Below are 21,906 nucleotides of genomic sequence, written 5' to 3'. Positions count from 1 at the left end.
TTATTCAGGGATGACTGACGTGACCTACACGATATGCAGGTGTGCAGTGGTGTGGACTGAGTCCCATATGCCCTTTATGGTCTGTCCCAGCCTTTGTTAAGCCATAGCTTGGGTTTTCCCACATAAAGTGGCATTTGCTCCTTAGAAGCTCCAGTGTGGAGACACTGGCTTTTGCCTCCTCGCTTTTGTAACTTTATTTTTTGTGTCCAGTCTGATGAGGCTGATAAACCTACAAGCAGTGTGCAAGGAGAATTTCTTGGAATGAGCTGAGGAATTGCTGAGATTGTTATAATTCTGTACTACAGAAGTGCCCTGTTTTATTTATATACCATTTGTCTTCAGTTTCATCATGTGCCAAGAGAAAAAAAGACAGACTTTCCCTTCAAGTGGTTGCTTGTATAACCATTCATACTATGGGCATGTAGACACCTTGATACTTCAGCCAAAAACTTTTCTGCCCTAGCAGTCCTCATGACAATGCTCACCTTCCCTCTGCCCCCAGGCTGGCACACATGTTGTGTACTTATGGTTGGAATATGCTTTCATCCTTGTTCTTCTATACGTCCATTTGAGCCTGAGCTATCCAGCTTTTCTTTTAAACTGCAGGTTTGCTTTCCTGACTTTATGGGCATGGCTTTGCATGAAGGCTGTGGCTTAAACTGCCAGATGTGCTGGAGCCAATGCTGACCATCGGTCTGGTGAGTGCTGCCAGTCTTTATGCTGTTCAGGAAAAAGCCAGCAGGAAACATTCTGTGAGGAGGGTTTTAACTCAAGTGTTTGCAAGAAACAGCAACAGCTTCAGCTTTATTTTTTTTTTTAATGATTTTAGTTTCATCTTGACTCCATACTTCAAGGAGTCTTAATCTATATGCTGGGTCACCTCAACTGGATTTTTGTTTGCTTGTTTGTTTTGCTACATTAGAGGGTAAAAGAAAAGAAGGGGAAAAGTGCTTATAAATAGTTCCAGCGCAAACTTCGAAAGAAGTTTCCAAGTCTGGTATCTGTGTCACTTTAAGACCTCCTTAAATTCTCAGGTGTCTGGTATCTCTGGCTGGAATTTAAGACTGGCACCAGCTCCAGAGATATAGTTGCCCAGAGAGGTTGAGCACTGTCCTGAAGCGCTACTTGGCTGCAGCTCTTGGTGAATGCCTTGGAAGTCACTTTCCAGCACGTCATCACTTGCTGCTTCACAGGCACTGGTGCCCTCCAGAGCTTGCCCTGGGTCCTGCTTTTTGGCAGTTTTAACTTTTTCACAAAGGTTCTATGTCTAATCCTTATGCTCCTCCCAGGACCAGTACTACCTCGTGAAGCAGCCTAAGATGGTCTGAAGCTATGAATGTGGCTCAATCTTCGTTTGCTTCCTTGGAGGTACCTATTGTATCTGGAAAGAGAGGAGTATAGGTGAAAGAGTTGATCCCCATTTCAGACCAGGCAGAGGATGGATCTAGTGGCCAAACTTGCTTTCCATGTCCTGTGGTTAGAGAGCTTTTACTACCCTCCTTTAGCCAGAAGTCTTGGGTTGACAGGAGAGAATCTGACTTGGCTCATGCCTGAGTAAGCTTACAGACCAAATCCCTCCATCCTAACAGGGCCATTTCTGGCATCCTTGCCATGTGCAAGGTAAGAGATTGTGCCCATATGCCTTGGTTAATGGAACAGGGCTCTCCTCAGGCTGTCTTTTCCTGGACTACAAAGATAACGTCTGCACCTGTATCATGAGCGATTTGCACTCTGAGCAGTGAGCTGCCTTCAGTTTTGTGTAAGGAGAATTTCTGCAGTATAATTGCCCCCCTCAGAGTGTTTGAAAGTGTTCCTCTTGTTTTCTCAAGACACTGTCTAGTCTTACTATGGCTATTTTAGCTTCACTCAATAATAGCTTATAATTTGTTGTGGTACAGCAAGTTTTGCCAGAAATAACTAAGCAATTAACTAATCAGTAACGATCAAGTAGGCACTGATCAACACTATGCTTCAGACTTTCTCACAGACTTTTAAATCAGCATCTCCACTCAAAGCTCTATTCATTGCCCTTAGTCATATGATCCTCAATGTTAAATCATGACTTTGGTCTTCTGTCGGGAGATACCCTAATTAACAGCAGCAATGAATGCTTAAGCCAAGTAATTAGATTCTCTCCTTCAAGTTTAGTCATCACTTCTCTGTAGGGACATGTTCTTCCCTTTTGGCACACTGACATCTGAGCTTCTTAGTGAAAAGTTTGTTTGTAGCCATCTTTGCAGCTCAAACACTGTTTTTCTTCTCCATCCTGCAATGGTTAGGAACCTTATGGATTTAGAAACATTTCCTTTCATTCTCTTTTAATTTTCATCTCAATATGTTATTTTAAAACCTCTTTCCTTAGCGAATATTTAAACTGGATTCGACATGTATGAAGATGAGATGGCTGAGCCCATAGCAACCATTCTGCTGGCTGTCAAATTGATGACAAGGGTGAGAAATGCAAACCCTTCTAACTGGCCCTCCCTGCACTGTTTCTCTCTTGACAAAATTGCCTTCTGCACTTGCTTTACTGTTTTATCTGAGTTTTGTTTGTGCTCATTACAGTTTTTCGCAAAAAAAAACCTGGGAATGTTTTTCCACATGTAAGTCCAGGTCTCAGCTCTTTTATCTAAAGGTTGTGGCATCGAAGAACTGTTTGTGACACCACCTATAATGAAAGTGAGTGGATGACAATATTAAATGTGGTCAGAATGCCACTCAGCAAAGCTTGGACTACTCTGGTGAACTGGGTAATGGACGCAGCTACCTGGAAGTGTGGTTGCATCTTTATCAAGGAGTGAGCTGATGTAAGGGCTTCCAGGAATGCTAAGCTTTCAGCAGAACAGTGCCCTGCTTCCTTCTCCCCTAGGGACTGCAAAATTCTGCACCTTATCATTTATTCAGATTCCAGGGATAGCAGGGTTGTTCACCAAATGGAGAGTCTGTGGAAATGGATGTTGCTCCTGTAAAAATGATGTTGTGACCTTGTGTATCGTGAATATGTGTTTTAACTGATATATGCTTTCTATGGTTAACTGTCTGAAAAATTTTAAGCTTACTGAAGTTGTATTTTGGGAGGATGTTTCTTTGTGCCAAGCCAATCTCTTTGCACGGATGAGGAAAAGACTAAAAAACTTTTGGCAAATGCCTTCACATAAAGGTTTTTGAGCTAATAAGTAAATATGTAAAAGAAGTTTAAAACTTTCTTAAAACGTGTTTATGTATAGAATAACCTTCCAATGCTGTATTTTAATTTTACAGCTTACTTAACTTGTGCATATGTATCTCTGTCATGTCCCCACCCAGAACTTACTGTGCAGTTGTTAGTCAGCATAGACATCAGGTGAAAGGTAGAAGGTATACTTGTCATGTATGCGGTGGGTTATAGAATCATGGAATATGATTGAGTATGAAGTGCTAAGTTGGAAGTGACCCTTCAGGATCATTGCATCCCAGCTCCTGTTTAGGTCAACAGGTTTTGGAATCCAGGTTAAAAATGACAGGGCTGGGATTCCTCCTGTATGAGATCCAGACCTGGATCAGCACATCGCCTGCGATTTTCTGTAAGTGAACTTGTAGATCTACAAATACAGAATTTGAAGCTGCAGGTTTTAATAATTTATGTGTTTTGTCTTGATTCAATTGGTTTATTCTACACTGATTAAATGCTGTTGTGTGAGATGAGAAATTAGTATGAGTTTACAAAAAAAATGGGCACTTAAGGGAAAATTGTGAGGGGCTTTGAGCTGGTAGACTCAGAAACAGTGGACTGGGTTAGGCAACACTGCCTGTGTGGTGGGGGGCTGGGAAGTATTCATGGAATACCTTGTGGAATGCACCCCACAGCCCTAGCTCCCCACTCGGCCAGCTTGTCATATTACTGCAGCTTTTGAGCTGTGTGTTTAAATGTTGTTTGCATGGAAGCTGCAACATGGGGAAGGTGGCCACAGATAGTGCAGGCTCACCTCTTTCTTCAAAATGTCCCACAGCATGACTGTGAGGCCACAGCTGCTCCAGTGGACCCTCTCTGTAAAGGCCATGGCCTTCCAGGATCACAGCTGTGCTTTGTTCTGTGTTGGCATTAGGTCATTACTCCAAATAAGAGACTTCTTGTTGTGTATTTGTGGAAAGAAAGTTTGAGTCTCCTTTATTCCTTGCTTACTGCATCTGGCTTGGGATTCAGTGCTGTTTGGTGGCCTGTTTCACTGCCTGTGTGCTCACTCTCTGTCATATTACCATGTTGTGCATGGGCTGACTCAGCTCACTCTTTGTCCTCAGCAACCAGTCTGGGAGAGTGTGCCAGTGTTACCTGTTGCTCCCAGGTTTCCCGTATATATTTACAGACAAACTCTTTTAGGATGAGACATGTGGTCATCCTGAAGCATGTTTGCCAAAAGCAGTCCTACATGGCCACAGCAAAAGCCTTACACTCAATTCATGTTGTGGAAATACTGAGGTGGCCAAAGGTTCAGCCTGCTGACTTCCAGCAAGGGAAACCAGCTGCAGGGACATCACAGGTAACTGTCCATTGTACAAATATCCCAATATTTGGTGTATCAGGACACACCCCAAAGAGTTTTGATCACAATCCCAGCAATTGCTTGTGCAACAGAAAGGCTCTTCAACTTCTCAGATATGATTAAGATGGGCTGTGTGAACAAGGAGTGTGATGATTCACTTAGACGTGTTGTCAGTTGAACAAAGTCCTGTGTGTCTCTGTGCCTTGTGTGTATAAATGTAAATAAAAATGTAGACATATTTAAAAACTAACTTGGATTTTTTGTTTGCTTGTATGAAGCTGGCATGGAGACAAACTGTAAGTAATTCACTGCCTTTTCTTTCCTATTGTGATTGTTGATATTTAAATAGACCAGACCTGCTGTTCTGATGATGATGCATGGTCATTGGCATTCCTGGATGTTTTTGTGGGTTTTTTGTGTGGTTTTTTTTTTTGGTTTTTTTTTTTTTAATTTGTTTGGTTTAAATTCTATTTAGTTAAGATTTATGTAGAATTTACTTTGCCTGAAACTGTTACATGGATACATAGGAGAAAACCTGTAGAAACAGTTCTTTTAATATTTCAAATTAGTATACATTATGACATTAACATTTTACACTGCAAATTGGGACATACCCACGTTCCCATTCATAATGGGACTACTCATTTTGGGATGGAATCTCTTATTTATACCAATTTATTATATGAAACAGTAATGTCCCTTAATGGCAACAGCTGAAAGGTCTATGATGTGTCAAGAGATACATTAAAACTAGTGAGAGTACTGTAGAGTTCTGAGCTATAGAACATAAAGAAAAGTCTATTAACCAAAGAATTTTTCTGTTATCAGAGCTAGAGATAATGGTCAGAATATGCATCATATTTACATTATATTTTGCTTGTGATAATGAAGGGAGTCAGACTAATCTATCATTTGTTACTTCTGAGTACAAAAATCCTCAATAGTGTGTTTTTCTAATTTGAGACTTTTTTTAGAAAATAAAAATTTAAACAATCTGCATTATTTGCAGACTTTTAAAGTCTCTCCTGAGGCCAGAGAGGCCTGAAAATATGGAATTTATCACATAAAAATTATATTTGTCTCTAGGCTTGATACCTTAAGGAGCTGAATCTCACAGATGAAACTAAAAGATACTCTTAGAGATTGGCTGAATGCTTTTAAGTAGAGGAGAAAATACTCTGTTAAGTGTGGAGGTAAGCAGAGATGTTGTGCTGGTGTAGGATTTCCATTGGCCCTGTTATGGTGGCTACATGAGCTAAATGCTGTCAACAGCTTTCTTCTGTTTTCTGAATTCAGAGATAACTCAAATCCACAAATACCCAAGCTTCTTTGAGAAACTTTAACAGGCACTGGGGACTGCTGAATGCGTGCAGACTTTATTGCTCCAGCAAAGTCAGTCTGTTACCATGATGCTCTGGGGAACTTGCCTCCCCTTGGTGCCGTGTAACAAAAAGCTCCAAATTATTTTTGCTTGTTGGCTGTGTGGTTCTAGCAGGGTATAATCTGGACAAACATGATAGGGGAAAAAGGCCCAGCTTGTACCTAGCCAAATTTTTGGGCTGGTAGAAGAAGTAGTAAGCCCTCCAAAGAGATCATTTCACTATCAGAGGATACTGGAAAGCATCATATACACACAACTGTTATTTAAGGCTATTCCTCCTTGCCACACCTCAGTTTAACTATTTAAAACTGCTAAACACCAAAATGCTGGGGCAGTTACCACCAGACAAGAAGCAACGCAGCTTAGCTGGCCCAAGGACATCAGATGTTCCTTGCTCTTAATCCTCTCCCTTGATACCTCCTCTGAAATGATAGTTCCATCTGATCCATGGAGTAGGTGCGGGACAGTTTTCTTCTCCGTAGTGTGTCTGCTGTAAGCCTCTGAGTGATCATTCTGCCATGAAGGTTTCATGCCAGCCCCATCCAAGGAGTTCCCAGATGCGTGTCAGGCAAAAAGTCAAGCACAAGAATTTGCTTCACTGCTCTCAATGTCGTAGGAGCCTTGGTTGTTGTCAAAGGTTCTCTTGGCTTGATTTAGAAATTTACTTCAACAGTTGTTTTTTTGCTGCTTCCCAACTTTTGTACATTAATTTTATTGTTCAGGAAATTGTAATGCTATCAGTAAGTTTTGTTCCCCCTTTAAATTAGAAAGGAGGAGGTAGATGACATCAGGGCTTCACATCACAGGTCCAAATCCTGCCCTGACAGTGAAGGTCTTAAAGTCGCATCTACAACACACATATGATTCATGGCTGATGGATTTTATAGTACAGACTTTTAATATTGGAGCCTAAATTTGTCACAACCCATAATTTCCCTTTCAGCTGAACATGTACAGCTGTTGCAAACACTACTGCATATTGGTACCAAAAAATACCACATTTTTCTTCTACAGTTTGAACGGGAAATAATTGTGGTTTCTCAGATCCCACTTTGAAGCAGCAGGTTTTTATAGCTGGCTGACTTTAATAACTGTAATTGTACATGCTCCAGCTGGGCAATGGGCACCATGAGTCACTGTCCATCCCTTGGGTTCAAACTGCTCTTGCAGAGATTATTCTAAAATACTTCTGAGTATCTTCTGCTACATTATTGGGAAGTCCCCTTCTGGTCAGACATGTTGTTGTGGCCAGACAACAGCTATGTTTTGGCCATTTTAGATAGTTTTCCTGGAGTTTGCATAGGCATATACTACATTGAAGGCTCCCAGGTCAGAGCTGGGAGCAGAGGAGCAGGCTGTCCCCAAGGAGCAGTGGCCTGGCCAGGGATGGGCATATATGGTGATCTCATCCCAGAGCATAGCAGACAAGAGCGCGTGGGCTACTGTGTTTGTTACCAGTGTCATCCTGGACCTTCTCCTGAGGGCAAATGCTAGCCTGGGGAGCCTTCCCACTGTTGCTGCTCACTGCCTTGTGCCTCTTTCCTCTGCTTTTTTTGCTGTCACTTCAGCATTTTTCCTAGTAGATTAATTTGCTATAAACCTCAACCAAGAAATCTAGGAATTTGTCCACTTTGTCAGAAGTTTAAATGCTCTTGTATTACATTGTTATAAATCATACCGGGCTCTATGAATTCCTTTCCATCTGAAAAACTCAGATCAGTTTATTAAATAGCTCAGTGTTGTCTGGTGTGGCTGTAAAAAATAAAGAAACTGAGGCAGAAAAGTGACATTCATGTCATCTTGCTGAGTGGCCTGTAGGAGAGAGGCAGGTAAGGAGTTTACTCACTTCCACCTCTCTTCACAACAGCTTTTGCCATGCTGCAAATAAAGTTCAAATACTTAAATATTTTTAAAATTCCTTTAAAATAATTAAAATAAATGCCTTCCTATTTCATACATTCCTGCCCACATAGCATATTTACATATTACATGTAGCTGGAAGGTATAATTAGAGATCCCTGTTCAGGCACCTGACTCATAGCACCTTTAGCTTGCTACCATAAATAGGCATGTTCAGCTGAGACTGCTTGTGATGCGATGCCTCAGCCTGTGCATAGAAGGCGACCTCTGCTACTGATCTCTAGGGCAGATTTCAAAATCAGACTTCTTTTCCATAGCAAAAGGCTGTTTGACTCATTCCTAACAGATGTTTGCACAGGCTTTGGCCGTGAGCCTGGTCCTCAGCCTACTGCTGGTCTCATCAGGTGGGGTGAAGGTTGCCTTCAAGTCAAAGCAGCCGTGAGACATCCTCTAAGTGAAGTGTGGTGAGACGCAGGGGATCTGTCTGTGTCAGCTTTTCTGGAGGCCAGCTGCTCGTGGTCTGCTCTGAGAGGTGCTTGGTGGCAAAGCACTGGCTCTTTGCATATCAGCTGGCCATATTGAGAAATCAGGCACTTGGGTCTGATTTCTTTATGTGCTGAGGTGTGCAGGAGATGGGGAGAGAGCTGTTTGAAGGTGTCTCGAGGAGCTGGGTCTGCAAATGCACTCTGTAGTGCTACTGCTGCCTGTAGCATGTGTTTGAACTTACAAATACAGGACTTTGTCCAAGAAATGTCTTCCTTGCCTAAGATGGGAACATGGCTGAGGTGCTATGTGGGTTATCCGATGCTTTGGGAGGTCTTTGATTGTTATGTGTGCATTGTACCAACTGAGTGGGATGGTTTTCCATCAGGATCAGACTTGGGCAAATCCACTGTGCAGCTGTGAGCAATATCTGGGGTAAGGCTTACCAAAAATTTTAGAATACCCTTAGCAGTAGCAGGTTACATGGACTATAGCATATATGTACCCTGGATTTCCAGTTTCCAAGTAAGCCTGAGTGGATTTATTGTATAGGGGTTCCAGTCACTCCTGGACACACCCTGAGGTCCTGGGAAAACATGGAACAATAGCTCTGAGTGGGAAAAAGATATACTATACTCAGCATTCTTTAGAAAAAAATTATAGCTGGCCCATAAGTCAACTCCTGTGTCTGCATTAGTTACGAAGTCAGTCCTATACACTTTCCTGGGTGGTGTGAAATTGTATAGTTCATCAAATCTGATCCAGTCTGTAAAGAAATGTTTACTGTGGACTCTTAAGAGATTATCAGCAGTCCTGGGAGGTTGCTGAGCTTGATGTCTCTCAACTGACAGAATGAATCCACATAGGATGCAGAACAGGATGTGGTTTCTCAAGCAGAACAGTGACATTCTTGAAGGAGGCTACAGGCAGAGGGAATCTTAATTTTAGTTATTGAACACAGAAACATTTATCTGCTTATGTAACTCTTAGAAGGGAAGAAGAACATGGTCATTCTGTGCAGTCCTTTGTTGAAGCATTGAATAACTCAAGTTGTCTTTCAAATAGCCCAGTGGCACCAAGTGGCATCTGGAAAAATTAAGTACTAGGGAGACTTTACACACACAAATGGCTTGACCTTGTATCACAGTCTCCAAACCTGAACATGGAAGTCAAAGGATTTCTCTAACATTAGAATGGTATTTGTTGGGTCTCAAATAATGGGTTTTGCAATTAGCAATCTATGCAATGAATGATATAATAAAATTTTGTCTAGCAAAAACGGCTGCCAACATTTAAAAATATCTACCAAATCTTCTTCCCATTAAAACAGTCTTGTTAAAGTAGTCTGTTCCAAACAGAACAATATTTTACTGTTCTTGGTTATGTGGTTTTCCTCCTCGGATTTCCATGAAAGCAGGTATTTCACAAAGCATACCAAAGTTGTCTTGTAGGCAAAAACATGTAATCATCAAGTGTGTAATTTTGTTGAAATCCCCTCAAAATGGCTAGCCATGCTGCCTTAACCATTCAGAGACATAAGAGGAAAAAAGGATTTTGCAGGCACTCCAAACCTGGGTGCGTGGAAGAGCTTAGATGAGCCTGTGGCTCTGCAGTCACCCATCAGGAAGTCACCCAAATGCTTTTTATGTTGCATTTTCTTCATTTGGGAGGCAACTACTGTGTAAAGGTTATGGGTTCTACTAATGAAAAATGTAATACAAGGTCCATGTGTGGCTGGGTTGGCCCATACCTGTTCCAGCCATACCTGCTGCTGTGATGCATAATCCTGGCTCCTGGGAAGAGCATCCTGCAGCACTGCAGGCAGGAAGTTTCCCCCTTGCACTGGCTCCACATTGAGCTTTTTCTTCTTAATGCAGCCAATGCACTTAAGGAGGACAAGCTCACTTCTTCCTTGCCTGGTTGTTCAGGGTGAATCATTAACAAAGCACTTGAGTGACAAACCAAAATTGTTTGTTGAGTGCCTTTTGCAGTCTGCATGGACACTGTACCTTCTGCAGGAGGTATGGTTTCCTTCTCCCATGGAAGCAAAGCCCCACAAATTCCCTCTGCTCTGCACCATGCTTTAACCAGGCCTGAAGTATGTATATAATAATACATAGATCCGTATCTATCTATCTGTCTATCTATCTATCTATCCTGAAGAATATAATCTATATATAGCTATAGAACTTCTGTATATGTATATAAGTCCTGTGCTGCTCCTGCTTTATGGGTGAGGAATGGGGATGGTGTACATATCCTGAACAAAGAACTTAACTTTTCCTTGTACTCTCCTTTGTAGCCTATCAAGTCTTTTGGTGAGAAGAATTATAATCCTTCTCCTAGCAGCATTTCATGAACTGAAATCATTCTCTAGGATGATGATGACATGCCAGTTCTTGGTATATGGACATGAGTCCTGAGATCCCACACATGGATACACAAAAGGACTGCATAGAGTGCTGAAGATTGGGAAGATACCCTTGTGGGAAAGGTGGGACCTTTTTTTTTCTAATGGTTGCTTTGAGTGATTCCTCCATAGATCTTTTTCCTTGTCTTGAAACAGTTTCCTTGATGTGCTGGGCTGTATATGCTTGAAGGAATAGCATGGTCTAAGTGGAAGCTGGTTGGCTTTGTCCTTTTTCTGTAAGCTAGGACTGAAAAATTACTGAAATGTTGCAACTATCAATCAGGTGAGTGCTTTCATTGTAAATCTATAAATCCTCTTAATCCCTATTTGTAAGAGATGAATGGGAGCCTGCAGCCCACCTACTCATGTCACTCCCATGCATGCCAAAGACACAACAGCAAATACTGACTTCTCCCTATTTAATGCAAGAGCATTTATCTGCCAGTGTCCAAACTGCATTTCCATGACATAAGAAGAATTGTCTGGATAATTAACTAATACAGTTAAAGCACATCAGTTTGAGCAGATGTACTTGTCTTTGCTTTTAACATGAATGGCCTTGATTTTGCAGCAAAGTCAGTGAGATGGCACCTGAATGCAAGAGCTTGGGGTTGTGAAGGTTTTCAGAATGATGGCCTATATTTATGTTTCTTTCAGAAACTCTCCTTATACTGCACACAAACCTCATTCAGAGAGTTTTATTGAGACAGCACATTCAAGTCTTCAATATTTGGGGATATCTCCTGTTGCAGTCCACAACCTCAGGATCATGTCCAGGGAAGCCGCAGGGTTCTGGGGACCAGCATGGAACACCAACGAGACGGGCTTCTGTTCATGAAACCATTTATTCAGCATGGGAGCAACTCAGGTCCAGAACAGAGAGCCCTGAACAAAGGCAGGGTGACGGGTTTTGAGGAACAGAACTAGGGTGGAGTTCAGTGTCAGGGACCACTAGAAACACAACAAGGGAGAAACCCCCCAGGGACTCAAACCCAATCAGAACTCCTGGGCCGCCCTCACAAGGAGTTTGGGGTGGGGTAACTTCATCCAGGGCTCACATGCCCATCCCCCAACACAGGGGGTCAAAATTCACACACATGGCTTAAAGCCATGCCTCTCATTTAACAATGGTTATCTGAAACTAACTCTTTGCCTCCCTGAGGCATCTCACAACAGTCTGCAATGCCATTGTCTGATTGACATTAATTCTTCCAGCTGTGCATCTATGTATTGGAATTGCCCTGATTTATTCAGTCACAGTTTGTTTTCTGCAGTGTCCTCGTACCTGCTCAGCACTCATGATGCTGACAATAAACCTGGGCTGTGTGGCAGATGAGGCTGTCCAGTATCAGAAAAATATGAGAATATATGGAATGCTGGTTTCTCCACTCACCCTTGGCTCTGTAATTTCATCATCCAGCCATGGAGGACCTGTGCAGGCAAAAGGCCAAGGTAATGGGTGAGTGCAAGTTGTAGCTCTGCAGGAGATAGGGACCTCTTGCCCACAGCAGAAACAGCAACTAACTGCAATTCTAAAAGGTCTTTATTGTGTCCTTAACTGTAGTATTTCCTTGCTCTGTAATCTGGCCAAGTTTAGGTAGGTTTTAATCGGGATAGACATGTTTCTACCACAGAGGTCACCTCTGCCGAATTTCAGAATTTCTCTTCTGAAGCTAGAGATCCTCAAATAAAAGGTTGCCTGGATTAATTTAACATGTGCCAAGCAGTATGTTTTTCCTTTAATAATATTCCTGGAAATGGCTGAACTATTTTGGCTAAAGCAGATGCCGAGCTGTTCAGAATGAAATTCTCAGTACTAAAGTTTGGCATAGTAGAGTAACATGCCATGTTGTTGACACTGGAGAAGGCTGAGCACCATGGCAGCAGAGATGGGAGGTGGCACTGCTGGTCAGCAAACCAAGGAAACCAACAAGTGCTGGTTTTAGGAAACTGTCTGCTTGAAGCCAGTGAGGAACACCCTTGGGCTCCTGCACTCTGAGTTTTGTATGTTCACCTTAAATCCAGAGGCATCAGTGCTATTTTCAGCTACCCTGAACTGCTTAAATATGTAGTTTACCCAGGCTCCTCTCTCCCCACCTGTATTGCTCCTGGGCTTAAGGCTGGATCTATGTATGGAATCTATAGTTATGTATTGGAGTTTGGCCTGAAGTAATTTGTATTGCTAACTTTTTTTGTTTGGTGGTACTCTTTTTCCACCTTTGAAGTCCATCTGCAGAACCCCTCTGTGCCCCTGTGTCTCCCCTAGATGTTTCACCATATATTTATATCTTTTGTGTTAAAGCCTTACAGGGCTGTGATGAGAATGGGGGCAAGGCTTCATTCTTTGCTCTGTGCCCTGTCTCCTTTCTCTGCATTTTTAGGACCCAGGTAACAGGGACATAAAGCTCCTGTTCTGCTTCCTGGTTGTATATGGTGCTTTATTACATAGATGGACTGGGAAAAGCTCTGACAAGCCATACCAGGTTGGCTTTGTCTCAGACAATACTATTATTTTGGGGATAGACATGGAGTTCCTATCTCTAGAATAGAAAATGAATATAGGAATGATTGAACAAACAGACCTGTTACACTCTGAAACTGTGTGCCCATTGACGTCAGCACCCCAAGCTGGATTTTCATGCTCTTTCCAAGTTCTTGTTGTCCATGTCCTTTCCATGCCCTCAGTTACTACATAGACTTTATTTTCTTTTTTTTTTTTTTTTCCTTTTTTAAAAAATATACTGGTACCAGAGCATGGGCCCAGCACTTCTACGAACTGCAGAGCTGTGAATATCTCTTTTTATGGTTACAATGTGTGTGGGCTGTGCCTTTGGGCATGGGGTACATCAGTGTTAAGTGAGGCTAATAATACCCCGTAAAGATAATTTGAGAAGTTGCTCACCTTTCCCCAGGGAACAGGACATGTCTTTGTATTTCCATCTTCAGATACACAACCCACTTGTGAGCTTGACTCAAAAGCAAATACAGTGGGAAGGTCATCCTTGCTTATGTAGATTTTTTTCTTCCTCTCCTTTATGTTTTGCTTTGCCCTCTCAGTAGCTTTCTGCCTGTTTTCTCTGAGGCTAGTGATTTCTTGGCAAGTTGTTGTTCATAACCAAAGAAAGGTAGTGGGTAAGCAGGAACTGCTGTCTTCAGTAGCCCAAGCTGACCCTGCCACTGCTCTGGTAGGAAAAAGAAGCTGTTTCAGAAGAGCACAGCTGTCCTGGGCTTTGTGCACACAAGGGCTGCTCAGAGCAGCCCCTTGACCCCATGCTGACTCTGTGACCTCTGCTACTCTCACTGATAAGCGTGATTGCAGTTTGTGTTGAGGCGTTATTCTCTGCTCCACAGAGAGAAACATTAAACTGCAGAGTGACTAAGTGCCTTTTCAAAGGCTACATAATGAATCAGTGAATGAACAACTCCCAGCAGCTCCAGGCCCCCTTCTCACTGCAGAACAATGCCTTTCTCCCTGCATGAAGATGTGCATGTAGTATAGGTTCCATACAGAATTATGTATTTCAAAAGAAATGTTAATTTTAATAATTGTATTATACTGATGCCACTGTCCTCTAGGCTCTTTAAATAGCAACACCACAACAATGTGAATTGTTCCTTTTATGCAAACCCTAGCCAGTGAAATAGCTTGCCAATACAAAATAAAATCGCTGCACAAAAGTTTGACAGCTACATTCATTATATATGTCAATTAAAGGATCCTAAAGGTTTAATTGTCCCTGTACAGTGTCTGAACAATCTGCTAGCCCAATATGCTACAAAGCTATTTTCTTACTACTTTTTCCATTTAAAAAATAGCCACCAATAACTTTTGACAAACAATCTGAGAAAACTGCATGAGCAGTAAGGAAATCTTAGATTTTCTTGGTATCTGTGGGTTGGAGCCTTTCACTCACTGGGTTCTGTCAGATGTCACAGTAGATGAGATCTGGTCAGAAACATGGAGCCCTAAAATTATTCTACAAAACCCAAGCAGGCTGGGGTCATGGGGATGGCATGGGGAATAAGGGAAGGAAAGTTATGCTAAATAGAAGCTAATTAAATTGTTTTTGGTTAAGGCTTTCGGTTGCTTTGCCACGTATCAGACATGCAAACTCCTCTGTCCCAGGTCTCCTCTAGGTTAGGCTTGGCCTTCTTATAAATCTGTATTGTGATATTGGCTTTTGCAAGTATTAGGATGAATATTATATGTTAAATACTTTTTGGCTATGTATGTACTTTTTTTCTTGCTAACAAGTTTAAAGGAATCTCGTAGTACAAAGCAAGGAAACCCCAGAGGGCAAAGACAGTGGGGCCCAAGCTGTTATCAGTGGAAGAACAATAGAGCCCAAGCTGTTATCAGCAGCCAGGACCAGGCTGGTGGCAGCAGCAGAAGGACGGATGTGAAGCCCAGCTGTCACCAGGGCAGGACGAGGGGCCCAGACTGTTATCAACACTGACCGTTTGCAGAAGAAAGGAAACCAAACTCAAAAATAATGATGATCAGCAAAAATTATGATAATCAGCAAAAAATAAAAACCATACAGAGCATGTTCTAAATAAGCGGAACCAGGGAGGGGACATGCTAAATACTTCTTGAAAAAGTTTGAATATGCATTAAATCCTCACAGCGGGAGGGGATAAAAAGAGTGTTCCCGAGATACCAGGTGTGTTCCTGGCAACACTTCAGGGCACCTGGCCGTTTTAACCCTTTGCTTTATTTCTTTTGTCTCCTAATTATCTTTTTGTTTATATTAAACTTTTTATAATTTATTAAGTGAATCTCGTTTTTCACAGCCTGTTTTGATGAGCTCTTGCTCTCAGTAGGCCACCCCACATCTTGGAGGTCTGGAGCATTTCAGTTTGCTTCTCTTTTTCCATGGCACTCTCTGCTGCCGAAGCCCAGCCGCCTATTACAGCCTGATATGTTGTAACTGGGGGCAGGGGTCGGGCGGGAGTGAGGCCTTGTCCCAGGAGGCAGGTCTGGCCGCCAGCCCTCCCGCACGGGCGGTGTTGCCCGGGGGCTGCCCGGGCCAGGCTGTGACTGGTGATGAAGGCCCAGCAGCCGCGAGAGGGAACAGCCAGAGCCCGTCCAGCTCCCACACAGCCCCCTGCCTCCTTCCCCAGCACGGAGGGGACCCTGCACGGCCCTGGTGAGGCCGTGTCTAGAGTGCTGTATCCAGTTCTGGGCTCCTCAGGACAAGAGGGACATGGAGACCCTGGAGGGGGTACAGCCGAGGGTAATAAAGATGATTAAAGGACTGAAACATCTCATGTAGGAGGACAGTCTGAGGGAGCTGGGTCTGTTCAGCCTTGAGAGGAGATGACAGAGAGGGAACCTCATCCATGTCTGTCAGTATCTGAAGGGAGAGTGCCAAGAGGATGGAGCCATGCTCTGCTTGATGTTGCCCAACAATAGGACAAAAGGCAGTGGGCAGAAACTGATGTATGAGAAGTTCCATCTAAACATGAGTAAGAATTTCTTTACTGTGTGGGTGACCAAGCACTGGAACAGACTGCCTAGAGAGGTTGTAGAGTCTCTCTCTTTGGAGACATCCAAAAGCTATCTGGACACATTCTTCAATAACCTGCTTTGGGGGATGCTTGCTTGACAGGGAACTAGGTGACTTCCAGTGGTCTCTTTCCAGTCTTAACCATTCTGTGAAAGTGTGACGTTGTAATCTTGTGCCATGACAGATCATACTAAAATCTGATTTATGAGGGTGTCATAACTTTACCGTCTTTGTTCTGGGCTGGACCTTAGATTAAGTTTCACAATTCAAAATACTTTGGAGGTTGGTTGTTTCCTCTAAGTGCTCAGTTTGGTTCTTAATGTGTGCTGGTGTGTGGCTTTGCTCTCAGACCCTGGTCATGGACACTGCAGCAGCAGCAGTACCTTAGGAGGTTACTTCCTGCATGCATATCTGCCTGTGCCCTTCTGACAGCCACTTTTGGATGAGATGCTGCTCTTGGACTGTGCTAAAGGGCTGACCTAAAAGTGTAAAGAATAGCCTTGCTCTTGTGTTTGGGGGTGAACCATGGGGATGGTCTGTGAGGATGCATGCAGAGGAGATACTGCAACAGGATTGCTGATCGTGACAATTAGTGTTTCTACTGAAAAACCCTGGTGAAGAAATTGGAAAAATGGAAACTTTCAAAGAATTGAGGTGTTAATTCATGTGCTGAGAAAGCTGTTCTGCCCACTCACCATCCTAAAAACTGTGTGACATTTCCCTGAGGTACACTGCTTGCTGCTGCATCACGGGTATGTGTTTGATCACAGGCAAAATCAAGCATTCTTTTGTAATGAGTGGACTCAATAACTTCAAGATACATGGGAATAAAAAGATGTAGACTGATGCTTCTCACAGGGTTGAGGTTTACGTGTTACGGTCTGTTCTCTCCCCAGGCAGCATTGCCTGTATAGAGATTGTCCCGTAGAGAGCCCTTTTATTAATGTTTTAAATAATTATCATCACCGTGGAAAGGGCATAGAAATCTTTTCAGTGCAATTTATGGTGAGCACCAAATAGTGTGCAACGGAGCATCTGTTATCTGTGATAACAGCTACCTTGCAACTGACAACTACCTTTGATTTCAGGTTTGCAAGACTAGACTCAGCTAAACACAGTTCAGTGATGCTGACAGGATGCAAAGGGCTTTCTGTAAGCAGCGTGGGCTGTGCGTTTCTCACCAGTCCACCTCTGGCCAGGGACATACTTTGTAGTGTGTGGATGCAATGATAAGGACACTGCAAACACTTTAACTCCTGTGGTAGGGCTAGGAGATCCAGTCGCTGTACATGGAAAAAAAGCCTACACAAGTCTGAAGCTTCTGCTGTGAGCATCACTACTTCATCTTGTTCTGGCCCTAAAGGAAACCCTCCTGAAGGAATGCAGTGCCCAGCCCCTCTGTTTCTGTGAACAAGAGGTAGTGGTGGCTTCCCAGGAGGAATAAACCTGTCTTTGGTGCTTGCCTGTCTCACTTCTCTGCCTTGTGGGAAAATGTTATTACTCCCTCTGTTTGGATGATTGCTCACACTTCTGCAACCGCAGACTTCATCTGTGAACTTTTAGTAGAAATGCCATCCCAGCACTGATGCTGGGATGGCATTTGCCATCTAGGAGCTGTTTTCCAGTGTCACTCACTTGTAGTTGGCATGTGGAACTCCTGTGGTATTTTCTCAATATTTAATGTGACCAAATTGTGTACTTCCACTGTACTTCCATCAGCTCTTCTGGTGTGACAGTTGCCATAAATTCAATGGCATTCAGGAGCCTCTCTGGCATTTGCAGCTGGGTGCAAGACACAAGTTCCTTGATTTTGCTGCATCAGCCCAGCGAAACATTGCATGGCTGAGTGTGCAGCCAACTGCTTTATGTTACGCCTGGTAATGGCTTGTCAATAATAAAAAATGTAACCTCCAGCTGTTTAATTTGCTCTAGGGGAAAAAAAAAGGCTTCCTAATAATCTTTGTTGTGAGGTGCCTCCACCCAGGGACGAAAAGATTTAGTTTCAGATACGCATTGTTAAAGTGAGAGGTGTGGCTTTAAATCCTGGGAAGAGTAAATTCCATTCCTCTGCCTCGGGGGATGTGCCCTGTGAGCCCGGGAAGAGTTGCCTTGCCCCCAGACCCTCTTAGGGTGGCAGTCCAGGGTGTTCTGATTGGTTTTGTGCCCCTGGGGTTTCTTCCCTGCTGTGTCCCTATTAGTTCCTGACCTTAAACTCCACCCTGGCTCTGCCCCATAAAACCCATCACCCTGCCTCTGTTCTGGGCTCTCTGTCTCTGGATTTAAACTGAGTTCCTGTGTTGAATAAATGGTTTCCTGAGTTTAACCAAGCAGAAGCCCATCTCATTGAGTCCCATGTTGGTTACCAGTAACTGTAGCCTCCCTGGACATGATCCTGAAGCTGCGGAACACAACACTTCATATTTACTTGCATGTTTGGTTTGAAAATAGATGGATTGATTTACAAGATAAATGAAAAAGCAAGAGAAGGAAAAATGTGTCAGTGGCTGTACCATTAGAGGGGAAGGCATTTCTGACGCGGGGGTCACTATTTTGACCTTTCTAGTTTTTTGGGTTTTTTTGGTTTTTTTACAAGTCAGCTTTTTGGACCTACTGTGTACCAACTTGCTTGTTTGAGCTCAGCCAACTAATTCCCTTAGTGCCCATTGTCACCTCTCACTGGGACCTACAAGGAGGGAAAGGTGCAGAGCTGTAATGAAGGAGAGAGGCTGAGGTGGCCACCTTGGCCTTGGCAATCAGCACTTCCCTCTCAGCTGTGACTTCTTTTCCCTCTCCAAATTTGTGTAGGAGCGTCCCTATTGCAGCACTCCCTCCCTCCCTGTAGCCAGACCAATAAATCCCTGTGTCCTTTTGGATGGGCTGGGAAATGGTCCTTCCTGAGCCCCTGCTGCTTGAGGCACTGGCACCAAGCAGAGCTAGGTTCTCCAAGCAGGCTGGTGCTGAGGCTGTGCCGTCCATGCCAGGACCACGCACCCCTCTGCCCTGGAAATCAGCTGGCAAGTTGTGAAATATGATTCAGCACTTTTTAAAACATTAAATTGTGCAGCTGTCCTGGAAAGGATTAGAAATCAGTTCTGGAAAAGACTAGAGTAGTTTTTAGTGAAGAGTTCTGCTTTGTCCTTAATTATTTATAAGCATCAGGATATAAGGACACCATGTTTAACCTTTCAGCAATGAGAAAGATTGCAAATAATCTAATAAACAACATATGCAAATATACATATTTAGTAGGTATAGTTGCAATTTTTGAAACTTAGAAGTGAGAAAATATCAGAAATAATGTTTATACTTAATATTTTGTATGACATCTTGTTTCCTCAGGCAACTGGATTAGATGAACATTGTAAGTCCCTTTCAGCTGAAATAGACTGTTCGACATTTCTGATGGCAAAGCCCTCTAAGGGGTCACAGATTTGCTTACCACTGCTGCCCTTGTTGCTCTCATCACCATTCACAGTAGTGGGTTTTGCTCAGGGGATGATTTAGGGGCAGATTGAGGCCCATGAAGCTCCTGCTTCATGGCCTTGGGGCCAGGCAAGGCTGCAGGAGCACTGTGGAGGGGTTACTGGTTTTGGTAGATGAATGATGTCAGGAAAAGCAGCTTCCCTACCTGCCACATTTCCAGAGGGCTGATGAAAAGGTCAGGGAAGCCAAAGTAAGGCTCCTTTTTGGGCTCTGAAACCTCTATTCTAGAAGAACCCGTCCTTGTCCAGAGGGGTATCCAAAGAGCCTGGCAGGAAATGTCATTTGCCAGGTCCTCAGAGAAATGAACATCGTATCACTACTTTGTAGCTGGAGATGTTGTCAGACCACTGGCATGCATCCTTCCAAGGGGCTTGTTTTCTCAGAGCATGGTGCACTGAATCACTGATGCATTCTTGGAACTATTCTGGTCCTCCACAACTTCATCTGCTGTGTTGCTGAAAAATTTAGAAGCTAGAGATTTCTTGAAGTCCCATTGTGTCCTGCATCTTATAAAAAAAGGTGTAATCTCCATTGCAAACTAACTCAGTCTTAACAAGCTGCTATTATACTCTATCAAAGGATACTTAGAGATGCTTCATCAGTCTCAAACTGGACCATGGAATGCCAGCATACAGAACTCATCATTGTTCATTTTAACAGGTGTCTGCATATTGATGACATCAGGGGTTTGACCTGGCAGTCTTCCAGTGCTCAAATCACTGCTTCCACCTTGGCTGATGCAGGTTTAGAGAATTTTTGAGATGTTCTAGTGCAGAGAGAAGAGGACCCAAAAGTCGCAGCTGGAGAGGAGATCCTAGAGGGACATCATCCCTGAAGGACAGTGATCTCTGCTTTTCACCAGCTGTCACCACTGCTGATCCATGTGGGCTAGGCAGGGCAATGCTGCCTTCTTCATGTAAATCAGAAGAGCAAGGAAAGCTAATTGCCAGGTAAGGTCATTAAGTATTTAATTAATGAACCAAGAGGTATCACCTCCAAATTTAGAGTGATAAAGTTAGAAGCTCCAAAACCAGAAACAAGTGTTTTGTAATACCCAGAAGAGAAGTGGGAATTAAAATAGAGATTAGTCCATGCTGTATCTTTGAAGCTTGGATTCATGCCCATAACTGTGGTTCTGAATTGCTTCTCAAGCTGGAAGGCATGTGGATGGGAAATCTTGCAAAATATCAGATCTCATAGTATTTCTGCCTCTTAAAATTAGCCATGTTGCAGGATTGGGCACTCTCAAGGCTTAGTTCTGTTTTAAAGTGGAGACTTAAAATTAGCCTAACCATGAATTTGAATTGGATCTTCATATAGTACATACTCCAGATGCTACAATAACACCTGTTAGTGCAGCTACAAATAAAAAAAGTACTTAGTATTACTTAAAATGTGCAAAAGCAATGTGTATCCCTGGTACTGAGCCATAGCATAGTTTCTCCTGGCACTGCTTGTGCTTATGGGACCTGTGAAATCAAATCTAATGCAGAGCAAGTGCCTGTTACACAAGTGTGAGCTGTGGTCACCATGGGCTGTTTTAATGTGGGGCCCTTTGGCTGTTAAGGAAAAAAAAACCCTCTTTTTTTCTTTTTCTTTTCCTTTTGCAGTCTATTTCTTATACTTATTTTATATTGCTTTTAATTAAAATGCAAGTATTTAGAGGAACATTTAGGTGGCACAGTGATTTTTTTAATATATTTGTTATTGTATACTTGTGTGTAAAGGCTTTGTGGGTGGTTCGATGGCCTTTATAAGATGTCATAGCATAATTTAAAGAACTTGAAGCACATGAGCACTTGGGAATATCAAATGAAAATAATCAGATTAAATTAAATAATCAGATTAAATTAATAAATGTAAAGTCAGTTTACACAGAGAAGTGTTATGCATCATGCTGGTGCAGCTGAATGTCAGAAGATTTATCCCTGAACCTTGAGACAAGGGTCTCATGGCCCTGCATGAACTGTGATCACTTTTCACCATGGCATTGTCAGGTTTGGGACAGTGTTTGTGGGGATGCCAAAAAGGGCATTCTTCATTGTGGTGGTCTATGCCAAATCCCACTCCCAGGCTTTAATATTTTGGAAGCAATAGGACTTTACAACAAATTGGGTAAATTGTGGACAACTTTAACATGGGCAAAACAGTACATTTCAGAAGCTTGTCTTGGTAATGATGGCAAGGTCTTCTTTGATTGAAAGAGATATCTAATTGCATCAGACATTTAGCAGAAAAAAGTCTATTTCTTCAAAAAGT

General features: G+C 42.8%; 1 protein-coding gene across 1 annotated transcript in view; it reads left to right on the top strand.

Moving 5' to 3' along the window:
- Positions 1 to 21,906, top strand: part of SOCS5 (suppressor of cytokine signaling 5) — a 74,152-nt gene that overhangs the window by 40,494 nt on the left and 11,752 nt on the right. Inside the window, exons 3-4 of the transcript XR_009277446.1 lie at positions 10,547 to 10,738; positions 20,308 to 20,597. The gene's annotated coding sequence lies outside the window, so the exon portion shown is untranslated. The remainder of the gene's footprint in view (positions 1 to 10,546; positions 10,739 to 20,307; positions 20,598 to 21,906) is intronic.

This window comes from Poecile atricapillus, chromosome 3 (assembly GCF_030490865.1).
Source record: "Poecile atricapillus isolate bPoeAtr1 chromosome 3, bPoeAtr1.hap1, whole genome shotgun sequence".
NCBI lineage: Eukaryota > Metazoa > Chordata > Aves > Passeriformes > Paridae > Poecile > Poecile atricapillus.
This window is presented reverse-complemented; position numbering and strand designations above follow the sequence as displayed.